Source organism: Rhyacophila brunnea, unplaced genomic scaffold, assembly GCF_057557595.1.
Source record: "Rhyacophila brunnea isolate RB1 unplaced genomic scaffold, BYU_Rbru_1.0 scaffold_201, whole genome shotgun sequence".
Taxonomy (NCBI): Eukaryota; Metazoa; Arthropoda; class Insecta; order Trichoptera; family Rhyacophilidae; genus Rhyacophila; species Rhyacophila brunnea.
Genome location: NW_028232862.1, coordinates 5,032 through 23,020, shown reverse-complemented (window position 1 = coordinate 23,020; position 17,989 = coordinate 5,032). Strand labels below are relative to the sequence as shown.

The 17,989-nt window shown below is 33.7% G+C and overlaps 1 long non-coding RNA gene across 1 annotated transcript in view; it reads left to right on the top strand.

Annotated features, from left to right (window-relative positions):
* Nucleotides 1-3,655, top strand: part of LOC147071009 (uncharacterized) — a 42,461-nt gene extending 38,806 nt beyond the window's left edge. The window contains exon 5 of the long non-coding RNA XR_015070861.1: nucleotides 3,629-3,655. This is a non-coding gene — a long non-coding RNA (uncharacterized LOC147071009). The remainder of the gene's footprint in view (nucleotides 1-3,628) is intronic.
* The last annotated feature ends 14,334 nt before the right edge of the window (nucleotides 3,656-17,989 follow it).

Genomic DNA, 17,989 nt, shown 5'->3' with positions numbered 1-17,989 from the left:
TAATTTGTTGTTGAACGATTGGAAAAAAAAATAAAGCATAGTAGTTTACGCGAACTAAAAAACAAATCGTAATAATTTATTTTTTATTTTTAAAAAAGTAAAAAAAATACGAAGGTTTAATTTTATTGGTATCATTCGTTAAAAATATTCATTTAGATGTCGGAATGTTAGGTTGTATTTTTTTTAACTTTGAATAACATAGACATGCCATTGCTTTGTTGATACTTGGCTAGTAATAATACACGCACTTTCATAATACACGCATTTATAAACATTATTATATGAATACAACCCCAATGCGTTTGAGTTACTTTTTGACAAAAAAATGACATTCCAGACGAGCACATGTCCGAAGTCTGTTTGAAGCGAATAGAGCGCTAAGTATAATGAGGAAGTCCACCAAAAGATATGGCGTATTTAAAAAAATACTACCTCTTCTAGGGTCGATAATTATTACAAATTAATCAGCATTCGTAATTCTTGTTAGACTGTGTCAGTTTTGCTTTCACACTTATAATATATATAATTTTATACCGTAATTATTTTATCAAGTATATAACACTAACAACAATTTTACTAATAGCTTTATAAATGCGTTGAAAAATTAATAATTTTTAAAAGTGAAATCTCCATGGCACATTAATGTACTGAAACCATTAGATCGAGAGGTTTAAAATATATTATTATACTAGCTGACCCGGCGAACTTTGTACCGCCTCAGAATGATGAATGAATGAATTGTGTTAACTTATTAGCTGAATTAAATTCAGTTTTTTATTAAGTTAAAATGAATACTCAAAATGAAGAAGTTCAATAAATGTGCAAAAATCAAATCAAAATGAAAAGTATTTTAATTACATTGAACTGTACACCCACGATGACTGCGTGGATTAAGCGCCGGTGTATAGTGTCGAGGGTCCCAGGTTCGAATCCTGGGTCTGGCAAGTTCACATATTGTTTTTAATTCGTACATGAGTCAGAGTATGGTCCTAATAGGTTGAGCAAGTGGCTGACATCCATTTCTCGTAAAAATAAAATCTGTTAATACAAACCTTTACTCTGGCTATGGCCCATATGATCCTATTAGGATCGGACATGGTCAAAAGAAAAAAAAAGAATGTAATTCACGTGGCAGCAAGGCATTTGCTTTATTGAAGCGAATCGAAATGATTCGCATAGTATTGTTGCACTACTTTCTGTTAAATTATTTGCTGGATGGGTTGCACTCGGGTCGATTCCCTTCGTTGAAGCACCTTGTGATATACGACATTTTTCGTTTTGTTGTCAGGTGCGAAAACGAATAAAGCAGATGGTTTGCCGACACATGAACATGCTACGTACAATTGACCGTGAGAGAAACATTCATTTTATAGATTTAGGCCACAAACACTCAAGGATTGGCCTTGTAATTTGTTGATCGTTATGGCGAATGCACGAAGAATTGGGAATTGAATTCGTTTAAACTCGAATAGGATATCGGTTGGGATCATCGAAATTCTCGGAATGAGAACTTCCTCACCTTTAAACATTCCTTCGATTATCGTCGCGTGAATCACATTGCCCATGAGTTTTCTCACCACCAAACGCGTTCCGCTACATAGTTTTGGCTGCTTCGGATTTCAAAGCATGATGACTACCGAGCCAACCTTCAGTTGTAAATTGTGCGGTGGCAAGCCAGGCAGATCCAATGAGTTTAAAAATTCAGTTGGATAGTTGGTTGGTTCGTCTTCGTTTGTTACACAGTCGATAGATTTAAAGGAATGCAGTGGACCAACGATTTGATTTTGAATTGTGAAGTTTAAGTGATCCACGTCTTTGTTCTTTGCCGCAATAATGCTCGTTCACTCAACCAATTGTGATTTTTGTGGTTAGCAATGATGTTCGGGAACACTTTGTTGATGAGTTCGTCCTTAGTTGAGACTAAATTTCAAAAATTCAGCGGAAACGAAATCAATCCGTTCGATTCATCGTCAGGAACATGGCCGTTACCGATAGTCAGCAATTGTTTGGAGAAATCTTTGGCAAATGGATCGTTTAGCAATGCAACTCGCATGTTTGTCGTCAGCTGAAGTTTCTTCACATAGCGATGATCGATGATTTGAGGCAAGCATTTATTTCATCGGCAGCGGTCGGTCTTGGAATGACTGGTAGTGTTTGGTGGAAATCGCCAGATAGTAGAATTATTGAGCCTCCAAAACTTCTTGAGTCATTGCGCAGATCTTTCATAGTTCGATTGAGTGCTTTCAATGCGCGTTTGTGCGCTATTTTGCATTCATCCCAGGTGATGATTTTACTTGCTACCAAAACTTTGGCCATTGCTGAGTGTTTCGCAATGTTGCATGTCGGTTTTTCAGTCGTTTGAAGGTTTAAGGGCAATTTCAACGTTGAATGAGACGTTCGGCATCCTTCTAGCAAGCATTTTCGGATCTCGCACGAACAGTAGCCAAAATCAATGATATGCGGAATGTCTTCCCAGTTCCACCGGGCGCGTAGAGGAAAAATAAGCCACCATTTCCATCATCAATTGATTTCACTAACGTATCGTACACTTCTTTCTGTTAAGGGGTCCAACAGTGATACATTCGTTCGAACTGATTGGTTCAATGCATCTCGATCATATTCACGTTCACGTTCCAATTCTCGATTGAAAGCGTCGTTCATTCCACGATGTGGCGTTGGCATTCCTAACTTGACTAAAAACTGTTGCACATAAGGTAACACATGTATTCGATCAATAGCAAAGCCTGGTTATGTATCTCGTCATTCACCTTAAGATCGGGATTCCCTGAACTGACACGAATTCGATGTAAAATGTCTTCTGACATGTCATCCTTGTACTTTTTCCACAGTTCAGGTAGATTCGATGGAAAGCATGTCGAAATAATGATAGAAAATAATGTGCGTATCTGATTTGGAGATGTAGAATTAATTGCTTCAGCGATTGTCATATCCCAATGAGTATCGTTTTCAAGCAAATTGAGCTCTTGACATGAAGCACGAAATGTTGGGCACACTACACCATTGACAGTTAGACATTTCGACTATCATTCTTTCTTTTGTTTGTTTGTTTGTTTCTTGATTATCGTTTCTGTCATGTATCAGAGATGGCGTTATATACGGATTTAATTTTTTTGTGATTTTCTTTTATTTTCGAATGCACGAGGTTCATTGTTCAAAATGTCAAAATGTATGAGAAAATAATTTTCTTCATAATTTATTTTTTCCGTGATTTATCCGATGTTTTAATGGTTATTCTGCTATTCGTGGCTAAGACAAATCCAAAAAATCAAAGATCGTGAAAAGCGGTCCAGCCGTTCTCGAGTTATAAATGGTGTAACTAACCCGACTTTGTTTTATGTATATAGATGTAATAAAAATACGTTATGCCAACATCAAATATTTAATACAAATTCAATAAATAATAAAGCATAAAATTATATAAATAAATTTTCTACAACATTTAAGAAATGTCTAGTCTTATACTTTGAAAATATCATATTATCATCTCTAGTTTGACCTAGCACTAGTCGACCTTTAAGGGTGTTTGATTTTTTAATTTTTATTCTCAGATATATGTACCTATGTCATTTATCTTCATCTTAAAATGCAGTACTTTACGTTCTTTTAGTTGATTCCTGCAACCACTGACATGCCCTATTTCTATACTCTCGGATTATCAGAAAGAATCTTAGAAGTACGATGGAATACAGATTGACTCTCAAGACATTAAAAAAGAATTGGGGGCTTGTGAAACGATTACTAATATAGTCAGTAGCACTGCTAAACGTGAGCATAAACAATTTAACGTCTCAGATCCCAAATTATTAGTAGCTGTTATAAAATTAGAGAAAAAATCGTTTAATAACGAAAATTTTGTGTGCAGTTTTTGTTTTAATTTCTTTGAATCGTTATCTCTATTAAACATTCACAAAGCGTGTCATAAAATATCTTATTTCAAGAATCTAAAGAAAAAAGAAAAAAATACTGTTAAAAAACCATTTAAATGTAACCAATGTGACTTTTCATGCCAACGATCTAGTGGTATGAAATTTCACAAAATGAATCATTCTAATGAAAAGCCATTTAAATGTGACCAATGTAATTACTCTTGTATCCAATCTTGTCATATGAAAATACACAAAATGATTCATTCCGGTGAAAAGCCATTTAAATGCAACCAGTGTAATTACTCTTGTATAACATCTGGTTCTCTGAAAAAACACAAAATGACTCATTCTGGTGAAAAACCAGTTAAATGTGATCAATGTCATTTCTCTTGTATAACATCTAGTGATATGAAAAAACACAAATTGACTCATTCTGGTAATAAAATCCAATTAAATGTGCCAATCTAACGACTCTTGTAAATAATCCACTAGAATAAAATTACATAAAATGGCTTACTTTGGTGAAAAAAATTATATAATCGGAGACTGTTTTTAAAAACAGTGAGTTTATTCCGATATTAATGAATCTGTTGGTGTCACTATTGTGGTGTTCGATGTGTGGGTTATGGTGTTGAGGATGATAATGAAGAAGACGAAGATGTATGCAGGAGCGAGTTTTATTAGCAGCGTAACGATCGGCACAATAGTATAAATACAATGACAGTACATATTATCTACCTTCTGAGATAGTACCGATCCAGGTACTTAGATTCGAGTGATATTTTGATAAATCATTATTAGTTATTTATACAGTCAAAAGTAATACATAAACATTATATTCTGGTACATAATTATTTTGAACGAGTCAGCGGTTTAAATTCGAGTAGTTTGCGAATTTTATTTATTATTACAAATATAATATCATACTATGGGAAAGGATTATTCGACTAATTTTCCATTGCAACACCGAATTTCATTTCGTCAATCAATCTGCTGATCCAGCTAAACAGTCAACTTGTTTACCGTTATATGAGTCGCAAAAAAAATAATTTTGCGGTCGAATAATTTAATAAGTTAAAAATAGATATTTGATCACTAATATACTGACTACCAGTGGCGAAAGGTGGAGGTAGGCTGTTAAGATCCGCCATACATATTGCACACTAAACTTTGTCAGTCATACATACTTGTTTTCATTGAAATAAGACTACATTTTACAGATGGTGTTGGTAGATTTTAAAATTCAATTAAGCCCTGCGAAAACCAAGCCATAATAGATAATAGTCAAAAATTACTCGTATATCTATAAAATATTTAAAATTATGCAATTAAATGATACACAAATTTGGATATTTTATAGATAGAATAATATTTTTTATCTATTATAGTTTGGTTTAGGCATAGCTTGATGAATTGAAAAAATGAACCAACAATATGTGTAATACGTATTCTTAATCTAACGAAAACAAATAAGTAAGAATGAAAAAATGTGCACAATTTTGTCATATCGCCTAAAATATACCAATACTATTATGGTTTGGTTAAGACAGGGTTTAATTGATTTTTAAAACTCAACCAACACCATGTGTAAAATGTAGTCTTATTTCAATAAAAACATATACATTTCACTGAAAAAGGTTAATGTGCACTATTTATGGCGGATCTTAACAACCTACCTCCACCCTTCGCCACTGCTGACTACAAATCAAACGCCAGATCAAAATGCAGTTGCTGATGTATAATTATGTATACCAAATACTTTTATACACCATATTGTAAACTATCATAATGTATATTCGTGTAATATATACTACGAACTTTGTCAAACGATTACTGTAAGACGACTCATATCCAGTAATTTAACTTTCAGCTACTGGCTTTTATACTCCACAGCTGTCGAATACTTTATTTCCACAAATTAGTTTCAAGCAAATGTTTTAATAAAACATTTAACACCTAGTCTGTTACTGTTAACCATTAATAAAAAACGCTTTACCTTTTTTGTTGAAAGAAAATTCTTATTATTTGAGTAGTAAGTATTGTAAATATCCTAAGTTTTAAAATTTTAATTATTATAAAAATGACTAGTAATTTTCAAACCATACTCGTAAGAGAAATTACCGACTGAAGCAGCAAAGACTGCATAGGCTGCGACCCGACTGATTTCAAGTGTTTTTTTAGTAAGTATCTGCGTATACTTAATTACTTGTTTATTCTTAAGTTTATTTTTTTGATGTGAGAACGAACGAATATTTTTATAGTAGCTAGATTTTTCATGATGCCAATCTTAGTGGACAATCTTAGTACGCATAACCTACCTTACCGATTTCTCCTTTTAGAGACTCACTGTTCTTTTTGTTCCTTAATAAGTTGGATCGAAGCCTGTCTAGTTGGTTGTTTGTAACATATATTTTGTGCCTAGCCGTTATAGGTAAATAAGCATTAAGCCGCACTGCTCAATCCTTTGTAACAAGGTCAGGTAACATGGTTACGCCAAATAATTACGCACGTAATTTAGACTATCGGGAGAGGCCCAATAATCATGGGTGTTACAGTACTTACATATTGTATATATTTTTATTTTTCAGAGATCCCAGCTGGTTAAATAATACCATTAATTAAAATGCTAGAGATATTTGTGCTGCTTCTGGCAATTAATCTTATTCCAGTTCTTCATCTGATGAGTCTGATTCTTCGTCCTCAAGTAATTGTGTCATGCTATGAAGACAGTGAAGATTTGATTGGTAATACAACCTACATACCGGTGCAAAATAGTGAGACTGACAATAGCAATGAACCGGATATTCCAATTAATATCACTGATCAAACCACTTCAACTATTACTTTTTCTCTAGATTCGAGCAGTACTCTCAACGCAAGTTGTTTAAAGTGTCAACTGAAGATGACACTACCATTTCGATAACTCCATTAAAAAAAGAAATGAAGGTTTTTGGAAGACGAATGTATTGAAGGCGAGAAATATCGGCAAGGAGTACAAATCACATACAAGTAGCAAGACAATTAGGAATAAGAAGATAAAACCGGCTTGTCCGGAAAAAATGTAAGCGAAAATTTTCGACGAAGATCAATGAGGAAGAGAGAATTAAGTTCTCTGCATATCGGGAGTTTAGAAATAGGTATTGAAATGCAAAGGCAATATATTTCGATTAGGTAGCACGCGAATCATTCAGCCAAATGTCGATACATTCGTATAGGTGGTACGAGAAACCAAAGGCAGAATAATAACACCTTTTATTTTCATTTACATAATCAGCAAGAACGAGTGTGTAAACTGTTTTTTAAAAACACATTAGATATCAACAATCGCCCAATTCGTACTAGGTATCCTAGAAAACAAAAAAAAAGTTGTTGACGTTTTACTTGAAAATGATCGACGAGAAAAACACGAAAAGCAGAGGAAGGTAGACGAAAGTATTAGGCAAGGCATTTAATTAATCAATTTATAGTCTGTTCCGAAAATTGAGAGCCATTATGCACGTGCTTATACATCAAAACGTTTTATTGATGGAAGTAAGACCATTGCAGAGATTCATAGCGATTATAATATACCTATTTGTAAAACGAAAAATGAGCCATTTGTAATTACATACTATTTTACAGAATATCTAGCGAAGAATTCAATTTATCATTTTTGTACTTACCTACCTAAAGAAGATCTCTGTGACACATGTAATTTATTTTTTCGATTTTCATCAACAGTCTTCTTGTGCAATTCAAACCCTGTCGGACGGATTCAGACTTATTTAATTTTGGACATCGGCTCCCAACATTTAATATTGTGACCCCGGGACCTCGTGCGATCTTGTGTGTTTCTATAATTAATTAAAACTTCTATTTTATTGTGTGAACTTTAAATATCTTGAAAACTTATGCGATTTATTAAGTTTTATTGTGAACTCGGATTAATATAAATTTATTTTGAGCCTTTTGTGTCAGGAAGTTGTGTGATGAGTCGATAAAATCCCCGATGTATCTATATTAATACATATAGACAACTTAGATACATAACTGACTCTTTTATAAATACCTAATTATATTCTATATATATATTTTGTTATACTTCATATGATCACTATTCTGAGTAGTTATAACCTCAATTGCCTTGCTAGGCTTGATTACTGTCCGACAACAAGAAATCGGCGACGACAGGAACTCGCTGTAGTTGCATACAGAAGACTTCTCAGTGACTTACCTGTCATGGCGGCAACGCGTACTAGAGGCGTGTTAAATAATGTATCGGCTCTCTTTTTAGATACGACTACTTTTATTCTTAGCAATAAACCAAAAGTGAACAATATAATAATAATTCTAACATCACTGGGGCGTAAAATGAAATGACAAATTTGGGGGCGCCTTTTGAATTTGATAACGGAAGTGCGATTAGCTGCACTGGGATGGATTTTAAGTTCTTAGTTTTAACATGTGGGCAAGATGTTCTTGTTCGACAATATAGTATCAATTATATATAAAAACTCTGCTGGTAAAAACTCCCAAAAAATTATTTTAGATAATATATTATTATGTTAGAACCTACTTTTTATCGAAAAATACACATTGTTCTGGAGAAAATTCAAAAAATGTAATATGTTCTTGTTTTAATAATAAAATGAGACACATTCAAAACTTTATTTTTTGAATTACTTAATACATAATTACCTATCAAGCGTTTATTTCTTCACATTATTTGGATCCAAACTTTTTGTTGAAATCGCTTTATTGCGACTCACATGCTAGATTTAAGAATGTAACATTCTTTTTATTTATCATAGATAATTTTGAAAACACTTCTGAGAAAACAATATAATCGATAGAAAAAATCTCTTATGAGGAAAATGCGACACCCAGCAGGATCGAATTTGCGTCTCTCGAATTTCGCGCCCATGCAAATTGACCACTCTGGTATTGTATGACCTACCAAAGTATTCTAAGAGCCATTAGTTAAAATGTGTTGCAATTAGATATGATACCTATAACGTAGTGGTCAATGTGCATGGGTGCAAATCCCGAGAGACGCAGGTTCGATGTATCATATTTTTTCAATTTTTTTTCCATTGGTTATATTATATTTTCTCAGATGTGAAAAATAATGTAAATATGTACAATAGAGTTTAATAAGAAAATTGGCAATTCTTTCTTCATTCCGTTTATTTTTTTGACAGTCGGAGAGACTGGTGAATAATTGCCGCCCGTTTCGTGACCTACAGTTATCATATTTGCCATATAATATAGAAACGGCGATCATTCTACATTGATTTGATTTATTTTGTTAATCGAATCGTAATCAAATAATACCAATGCTTGGAATTCAATCATTATAGATTGTTGCGTATAATTATGTTGCATAATAGCCATAACGATTATGGACGTGTCCGAAATATCACCAAAGGACTCAACACAATATTATATAGGTATGGAAATTTTAATGACAGCACTATATAGTTACCTACTAACACACATTGGAGTTTCAGCGAAAATATGACGCCTAATTTGAAATCCGATACTATTAATGGGTAGGACTACAGCCGCTAGCATCTATTATTTCTAGGAAAGATTGATTTTAAATTCGTTTAGAAATTAATTATTGTATCAACATTTGAAGTAGGTAGACTGTCAGCAGAGCCTACCAAAACCCAAGAGCTCTTCCACCTCTTCCGAGCATAATGTATCTCAGCATTAAAATTTGTTAAAATAGATAAACTCCGATGGGAAGGCCATGTAGCAATTATGGACAGTGCGCAACCCTTCGGAGTCTTTGATTATGTACGTCATTTAGCAAGAAAATAATACACATGGTTGAAGTCTCCGAGCGGAGTTGGGTATGTATATTACTTTTAAGACATATTGGAAACATTATTATATGAAAAAAAATCAATACACTATGTCACATTATATAAATAATTATTACTACGGTCGTGAGCCAATAAGGCTTCCAAGTGTAGGATTATTTACAAGTTTGTCTTTTTCACTCACTATTATCGTTAGTTCGCACTTTCCTTATTCATTGACTATTATTTAGCATAATAAAACAATGCACAGGGCAGAATCAACTAGGGGAAGCCTTCACCTAGCAGTGGATTGATTAGGAATAATGACTATTATAAATATAGCGGTATGTATCTTTATAATCTTATAAATTTTGATGAACGGAGGAATTCATTAGACCGGGAGGAATGGAATTCTCCATCTAGAAATGGATTGATACAGGCTGGTGCTAATGATGATATAAATAGCTGCATATTATGTAATTTTGATAAATATAGTAATGCACAGAACCGGGAAGAGCGAAACCATGTTGGATAGGCTTTCATCCAGCAGTTAAATGATCCTCAGGCTGATATTGATAATGATAAGTCGTTTAATATAGAATCGATTACTGATTTTCTACGTAAATTCGGTTAATTTCGTAACATTGTTCAAGCCTTTATTGTCTATGTTAGGTACTCTATACGTCACGATGATGGCTAGATTATACTGATAAGAAAATTAACATTGTATAAGTATAAATAAGGCACACAATCATTATATATACATATAGATGATTATTAATAATATACAAGACCAGTGTTACACAGGATAGAGAATTCGAAAATATTAATGTCATAATCAAATCATATTAATTATAGTTTTGAAAACGATAAGTAACAACCTAAAACTAGAAGCATTGACTATTTAAGATGTTAACAACTGAATGACGTATCTTTTTATGCAATTTCATGCTATAATATGTTCGACATAAGTAATCACAATGAACACACTTGAATGGCATTTTACAGAGTAAGTCGTTTAGTGTATTTTCATATTACCAGATCTAACACAAGAGTTATTGAAGGGTAAATTAGCAAAACAAGAAATATCACAAAACCAAAAATTGTCATAATTCACAATTTAATTTCGGGTAAAAGGTACTTGTGTAGCAGTTTTAATATATATTGGACATTTTAATGCTTAACGTAAGAGTTGATGTTTGACATTCCTTGATGCAAATCATTACAGGTCATGGGAAGTCCCACATATGGACCTGTATGGGGTATTGAGAAATACGTTGTCGTCGAAGGACTATGATTTGTTTTATACTTTTTCATTAGGTTAGATAAAAGTACACGTGGAAATATAAGTTTTCCAAAAACCTAAGCAATTTTTAAGTTTTGTGCGACATTTCCTATTTTGCCCATGTACACTTAATTTATATGGTTAATATTGGTTTCCACCACAATGAATCATTTTGTGTATTTTCATATCACCAGGAAAACATGAGATATTACAATGGTCATATCTAAATAGTTTTTAACCTTTTTGTGTATTTTTATACTTGTGGATGAGTGATAACAATGGAAACATTTAAAAGGCTTTTTACCAGAATGAGCCATTTTAAGTACTTTCATGGTGCCAGATACTATACAAGAATAATAAATTACAACGTCACATTGAAATGGCTTTTCAACAGAATGGGTCATTTTGTGTATTTTCATATTACACGATTTTATAGAATACTATTTAAATGGCTTTTCACCAGAATGAGTCATTTTGTGAATTTCATATGACCAGATCGAATATCGAAAGATCGTAATCTGCTGACCATGCCAATTTTAACGAGTTTTAATGAGTCATTTTGTGTGTTTTTATGTTGCGGGATGTTATACACGAGAAATTACATTGGTCACATTTATATAGCTTTTCACCAGAATGAGTCATTTTGTGTGAATTCATCGTACCGGATTGTATACAAGAATAATCACATTTTTCACATTTAAATGGTTTTTCACCAGAATGAGTCATTTTGTGCCTTTTCATATTACTAGATTGTTTACAAGAATAGTCACATTGGTCACATTTAAAAGGCATTTCACCAGAATGAGTTATTTTGTGTGTTTTCATGTTGCTGGATGTTATACACGAGAAATCACATTGGTCGCATTTATATGGCTTTTCACCAGAATGCGTTATTTTGTGTGATTTCATTGTGCCAGATTGTTTACAAGAATAATCACATTTTTCACATTTAAATGGTTTTTCACCAGAATGAGTCATTTTGTGCCTTTTCATATTACAAGATGTTATACAAGAATAATTACATTGGTCACATTTAAATGCCTTTTCACCAGAATGAGTCATTTTGTGCCATTTCATAACACAAGATGTTATACAAGAGTAATTACATTGATCACATTTATATGGCTTTTCACCAGAATGAATCATTTTGTGTATTTTCATTACTCCGGATTGTTTACAAGAGTAATCACAGTGGTCACATTTAAATGGTTTTTTATCAGAATGGGTCGTTTTGTTTTGATTCTTGAATTTGGATCGCATGCTTACATAATTAACAGTCGCCGCTATTGATTTTTTATGACACGTTTTGTGAAACTTCAATTGAGATAGCGAAGCAAAAAAATCAAAACAGAAACTGCACACAAAATTTTCCTTATTAAATGATTTTTTCTCTAACTTTATAATAGCTACTAATAATTTTGGATCTGTGAGGGTAGATTGTATAATATGCTTACGTTTAGCAGTGCGACTGACTATAATATTAGTAATTGTTTCATATACATCCAATTCTTTTTTAATGTCTTGGTAGCCAATCTGTATTTCATCGTTTGGGTCGTGTACTTTTCTTTCTGACAATCCGAGACTACCAGAATAGGTCACGGCAGTGGTGGCAGAAATCAACTAAAAGAAGGTGAAATATCGAATTAAAATCAAAAATCTCAATAATAAACATAGGAATCTTGACAAGCATGGTGGATAATGTCAGGGGAAAATGGATACTTATCTGGATCAGTATTTTTATTACAGTCAATTCACATGGGATTTAAATATATTATTAAGACTAAAAATATAACTCTAATAATATGGAATCTGACTAGATATTATATTCATTTAACCTTATGAGGAATTATAAAAAAACATTATTCATCCATATATGTTTATCAGAGCATCCTATTCCTAGCTAAATATATTCGCTGCCGACCTATATATATTATTTAAGCAGCAGACTAGTATTTATAGAATATTATCTATGTAATCGAATTACAGGACATCATAAAAAAGAGAAACCGGGATTAGAATTCAGCTACATACTTTTCTTCGTTGAAATCAACTTCCTGAAATTAAGTATACGACTTAGTTTGCATTTCTTTACCCGCACCTTTCCAACCTGTTACTTGACTTCGTAATGATGAGTTTTTTGAAGTGTGTGATAATTCCACTTTCTTGCATCTAAATTGAAAATCAGTAAAATTTAATAGTCTTATGTACCGCGTTAGAAACACACTGCATCACCTTTCTATTAAATAATAAATAATAATATCACTTAAGCCAAGTCATTGTCAAATTTTTGCATTCCTATTTGGAAACTGACCTTTATGAATTAGATTCATGGCGGTTGAGAAAGTTTATATTATGACCGCATGTTGGAGCATCAGAGAAATAGGAAACTATTAAATTGGCACTCACAGTGTGTTGAATAAGGTAAGTGAGTTCTACTAAGTTTTTTTAGTTAAAATCGATTTAAATCGTCTGTTTTTTTCGCACAGGTTCAATGGTTCAATTCAGGCACAGGTACAATTCGGTAGCTTATTCTTTTTCTTCTTCGGCCATATCCGCCCCTTAATTGGAGCAAATGGACACCACGCGGGGCCTCAAAGAATCCCTGTCGCTCGCCGGTCTTATTGATTCGTTCCAGGGCAAACCAACTTTCCGTAGCTCCGCCGTATACACGCTATAGATAGTATTACTATAGGACGCTGGAATCCGGTCGGCTTGAAAAACAGGCAATCCAGGTGGCGGTTCTCATCTAGCATCCGCAGCACGTAGCAGAACCAGGTCCAACATCGCTTTTTCACTCTCATCGTGATGAGAGGCTGCTTGGTACGTTCTCTCAACTCCTAAATTTATACCACCGCACATTTAGTATCCGTCGCAAAATTCTGTTTTGAAAGCTCAGTATACGGTTGCTCTGAGCATTCGTGAGGTGCCATGATTCGCTACCGTAAAGCAGCACCGTCAGAATGCAAGCGTCCAATAGGCAGCATTTGATATGATGATCACAGACATTCAGCATCGAGTTAAATGTTTCTCCAGCCATTCCCATTCGGATATCGAGCTTTTTTTCAGAGTTAACACCGTTAAAATCGTATGTGGATTATTTTAAATGAATAGATTGTTATATTACCTGATTTCCTGGGTTGCATTCGGAATAACAGCAACTAGATAGCTCATAATTGCTTTGGCGAACATTCGCTTGAGAGTCAATCCGCTCGAAATACTTTTCCGATTTTACATTGCTAAGGTATTTTGAAGAGATCTAAAAAATAAATAAACTTTATACTTAAATACAAAATCATATCAGTTTATACTTAAGACAATATAATATAGTCTGCCTGAAGCAAATCCTGTGAGGGCATTTTGAATACGAAGTAAAATATATCCGCTGAAAGACTTGTGATGTGAGATGGAAGTGAACCTTGTCGGTTCTACCGTGTATTTGTTATGTGACTAACGTGGACAAATAATTTAACAATTAATATACGCATGCGAGATTTCACCAGCACGTTTTTTTCTCTGCCACCTCCTATGGAGTCGTTTACCTTGGCGTAACAAACATTAATCTCAATTCAATGTTGCGTTGAGTATCACAGGCGCAACTTCCCTGAGCTAGGTTAGCTCGATTATCCAGACCATTTGAAGATGAAAATAGGTCGGAAAATCGAAAACTATTTTCTATTTCTATTTCTTTTGAAGATGTCTTCGTGAGCAGACACAGCAGCCTTCAGTGATTGGGGTAATCGCGAAGAAACGCCTTACGTGACTGGGAAATGTGTTCCAGATGCCACCAGCGAGTGCGACTTTACGAACACTTGTGGCACAGCCTCAAGAGTTCTGTCGCCGTGGTTAGCCCTCGATAGCAATCTACGTGCAACAGGTCTGGCATGGTGGGAGGAGACACGAGAGTTGGCGATGGACAGAAGAAAGTGGCGCCTCAACACTGGGTCGTGACTAGGTAAAGGTGCTTACCTTTGCAAAATTCAATGCAATGTTACTTTTATCAACTCAACAATGATGTATTCCGGAAATTTCTAAAGAAAAGATATTGTCACAACCAAATAATCGCTGATATATTTTAACGATTCGTAAATTAAAGATGCTTCAGCAGAAATACGTAATGACAATGTAAATAAATTGGTCTGAATGATGAAACTACTGATTTATGTGGGTAATAAATAGCCAATTTAAAGATTATATTGAAAGATAACAACTGTACCCTCTACTCCACGTTTGCTTGTCTGTGGGGTGCGAGACAAAAGAAATCATTGAATTATTTCACGATTCAAAATGATTCCATAAAATCTTTGTTTTTCGAATCTAGTACGGATGAACAAAGGTGTGTTTTTGTTTCTGATGCTAAAACTGGTCAAGTGATTCAAGTGTTTACTCGAAATTACTGCACATAACTCTTTTGGCTGGTGGACTGGAACGATTTATTGAGAAAATTTCGAGTCACGTTCCAGAACCTAAGTACCTTTCGCGCCAAAGTGCGCGTACCTATTACCCAAGTTTTATTAATATTTCTTTAATATATTAGGTAGTCTAACTAACTAATCTAACAACAACAAATAAAACAAAGATTAATTTGTTGTTGCATTGCATTACATGCATTGTTCAAGTTTCATATAATATTGTGAAGATACCTACTTGATATACTGGTTTCCATTCAGAATAAGAGCAACCGGGTTTTGGTTCCTCATGAATGCTTTGGCTTATTGTGTCGCCAACATACTCCACTTTGAAATCAACTCGCTGAAAGTTGGTATCGGATTGAATACTGGGCATGTGTGTTGAAGGCCTCTGAAAAAAAAAATAATAAATATATTTTAAATAAAACAAATCGGTTATTAGATAAAGATGCACAGATTGGCAGATTTGGTAAGAGATTGATTTATAACAGCCATCATGTGCAGCCCTTTATTTCGCCTGTAGTCACTGCATGATGACACATGCTCGAAGCGAGAGTACTGGCTGATGCATAGATAGGGAAAGTAACGGCTGAGGGGTAGGCATGTCCAGCGTACATGTGATTCAGAATGGCCCGATCCATGGTAGATAAAAACTATAGCAAACACAATGTTTACGTACCTACTAAAACATTCAACAGTGTCAAGTTCGTTGTGTTTTTATTAATCAAACATCGGCTTTCATTTATTCACTTTAAAGAATTGGAACGGTTGGTTGTTCAATGAGTTATACATCGGTTGGATTTGAGCTGTTTTATGTCATCTGAGCACTTTACCAAATGGAGTTGAATTATTAAAAAGCATTTTTCGACAATGGTTGCATTTAAAGTAGTTAGCACTCTCTTATAACTTATTTTATCACTACTCCAATGCTATCCGAATACTTTACCCAATAGTTACCTATTCTAAAGTACCTACATCAACAATAGGTATGTTTCACGAATAGTACACCTAATAGGTATTGGTGTATTGCTTTTAATTGCAGAAACGACAAGAAAAATCTAAAAATTATCAAGTAGGTAAGTACCTATGCAAATTGTTTTACTATTTCTATGGTACCTACTGGTGACAGCTAACAATATCAAAATATTCGAATGTTTTACAGTACATTCCGTCACTATAATCATTCCACCCCTTCACACGATCAGTACTTATTAATATGTACTTACCCTATTCACTTGTTCCGAAAAAGAACAACCCTGTTGCGTATCTTCATATTTGACTTCAATAAGCTCAGTCTTGATGTCAATTAGCTGAGTATCTGTCGTCAATGATATTATTGTTGGGTCTGAAACAATATTCTGAAAAACAAAACATTATATAATAAAATCTAGAATATTTTTAAGAAGACCGACAATACGAGTGAAGCTCGACCACACACTTGAGGGGTCTCAGCTCTTACACTCTGTAATGAGGACATGTGGGTCTATTCAATATTTATCGCCCGCTAGAGTGATAAAGTGATAAATATTATCAAACTTAGGTAGGTAGATATTCCACAATTACAACCAACGTATTGTAACTGTACAATAAGTGATAATACTTTGATACAAACCTACCCTAAGTTTCATAATATTTATTTTTTATCTGTCGATAAGTATAGAATAGACCCAATGGTGTGTATATCGTTATCTAACGCCAAACTTTAATAAGCACGAGTATTTTAAAATATAGTGACAACAAGCATATTTCAAACAATACTAATCTACGATAATGATTAAATAATTGTCAACGTCAATTCATACCTTTTATAAATTAATTTAAAATAAAACAAAATAATATGATGAATATAGGTAATTTTGGAGATGTCATAATGACACTTCTAAGTGGAGCAGACTGGTCCATACTCAATCATGTCGACCAATTCAATTGCTATATTGAATTAAACTCTAAAATAAGAATCCGTGATGTTAATTCAAAGCAAACGTACCAACGTTACCTTATCTAAATAAATCGGTTTAACTATCGCTGGCGTCTCATTTACAGTTATTATAGGTACCTAATCGTTGAAAGTGTTAAATAGTTTCATTCTACGGCTATTGATAAATTCCTAATTCGATTTCTAAAATAACCACATAAGTAATTCTTTCGGAAATAATATACTGTATTCCTGTTTACATAAATATATAGTTGGCGTTATCAGTTGTTGATTCACTGAAGAATGTTTACCATCAGAGAGAATAAAATAACCTTTGAAAAACTAACCTCGGCAGCGTGGCAGGGATCATCAGCATACTCTTGTTTGATGTAAGTATTTGACTCTGGATTATTTCCCTGTAAGGAGACTTTGAACCAATGTTGTTCATCTGCATGAGGTTCGAAGTCACCTGCTTCACGTTTCACGTCCATTTTACGATTTGCAAGCGTTCGTTTTCAAAGATTATCGAGTCACTAATGAAGTGTAAGCGATATTAACACCGGTATTTGACTTCCGTGATAGTAGTCAATGATTTTTTCAGCGATAGACAAAAGATAACACTTTATAGTATTGCCACATTATATTATTATGTATTATTTTGATATTTTGATGCATTTATAGTAAACTAAATATCATAATACCTATTATGC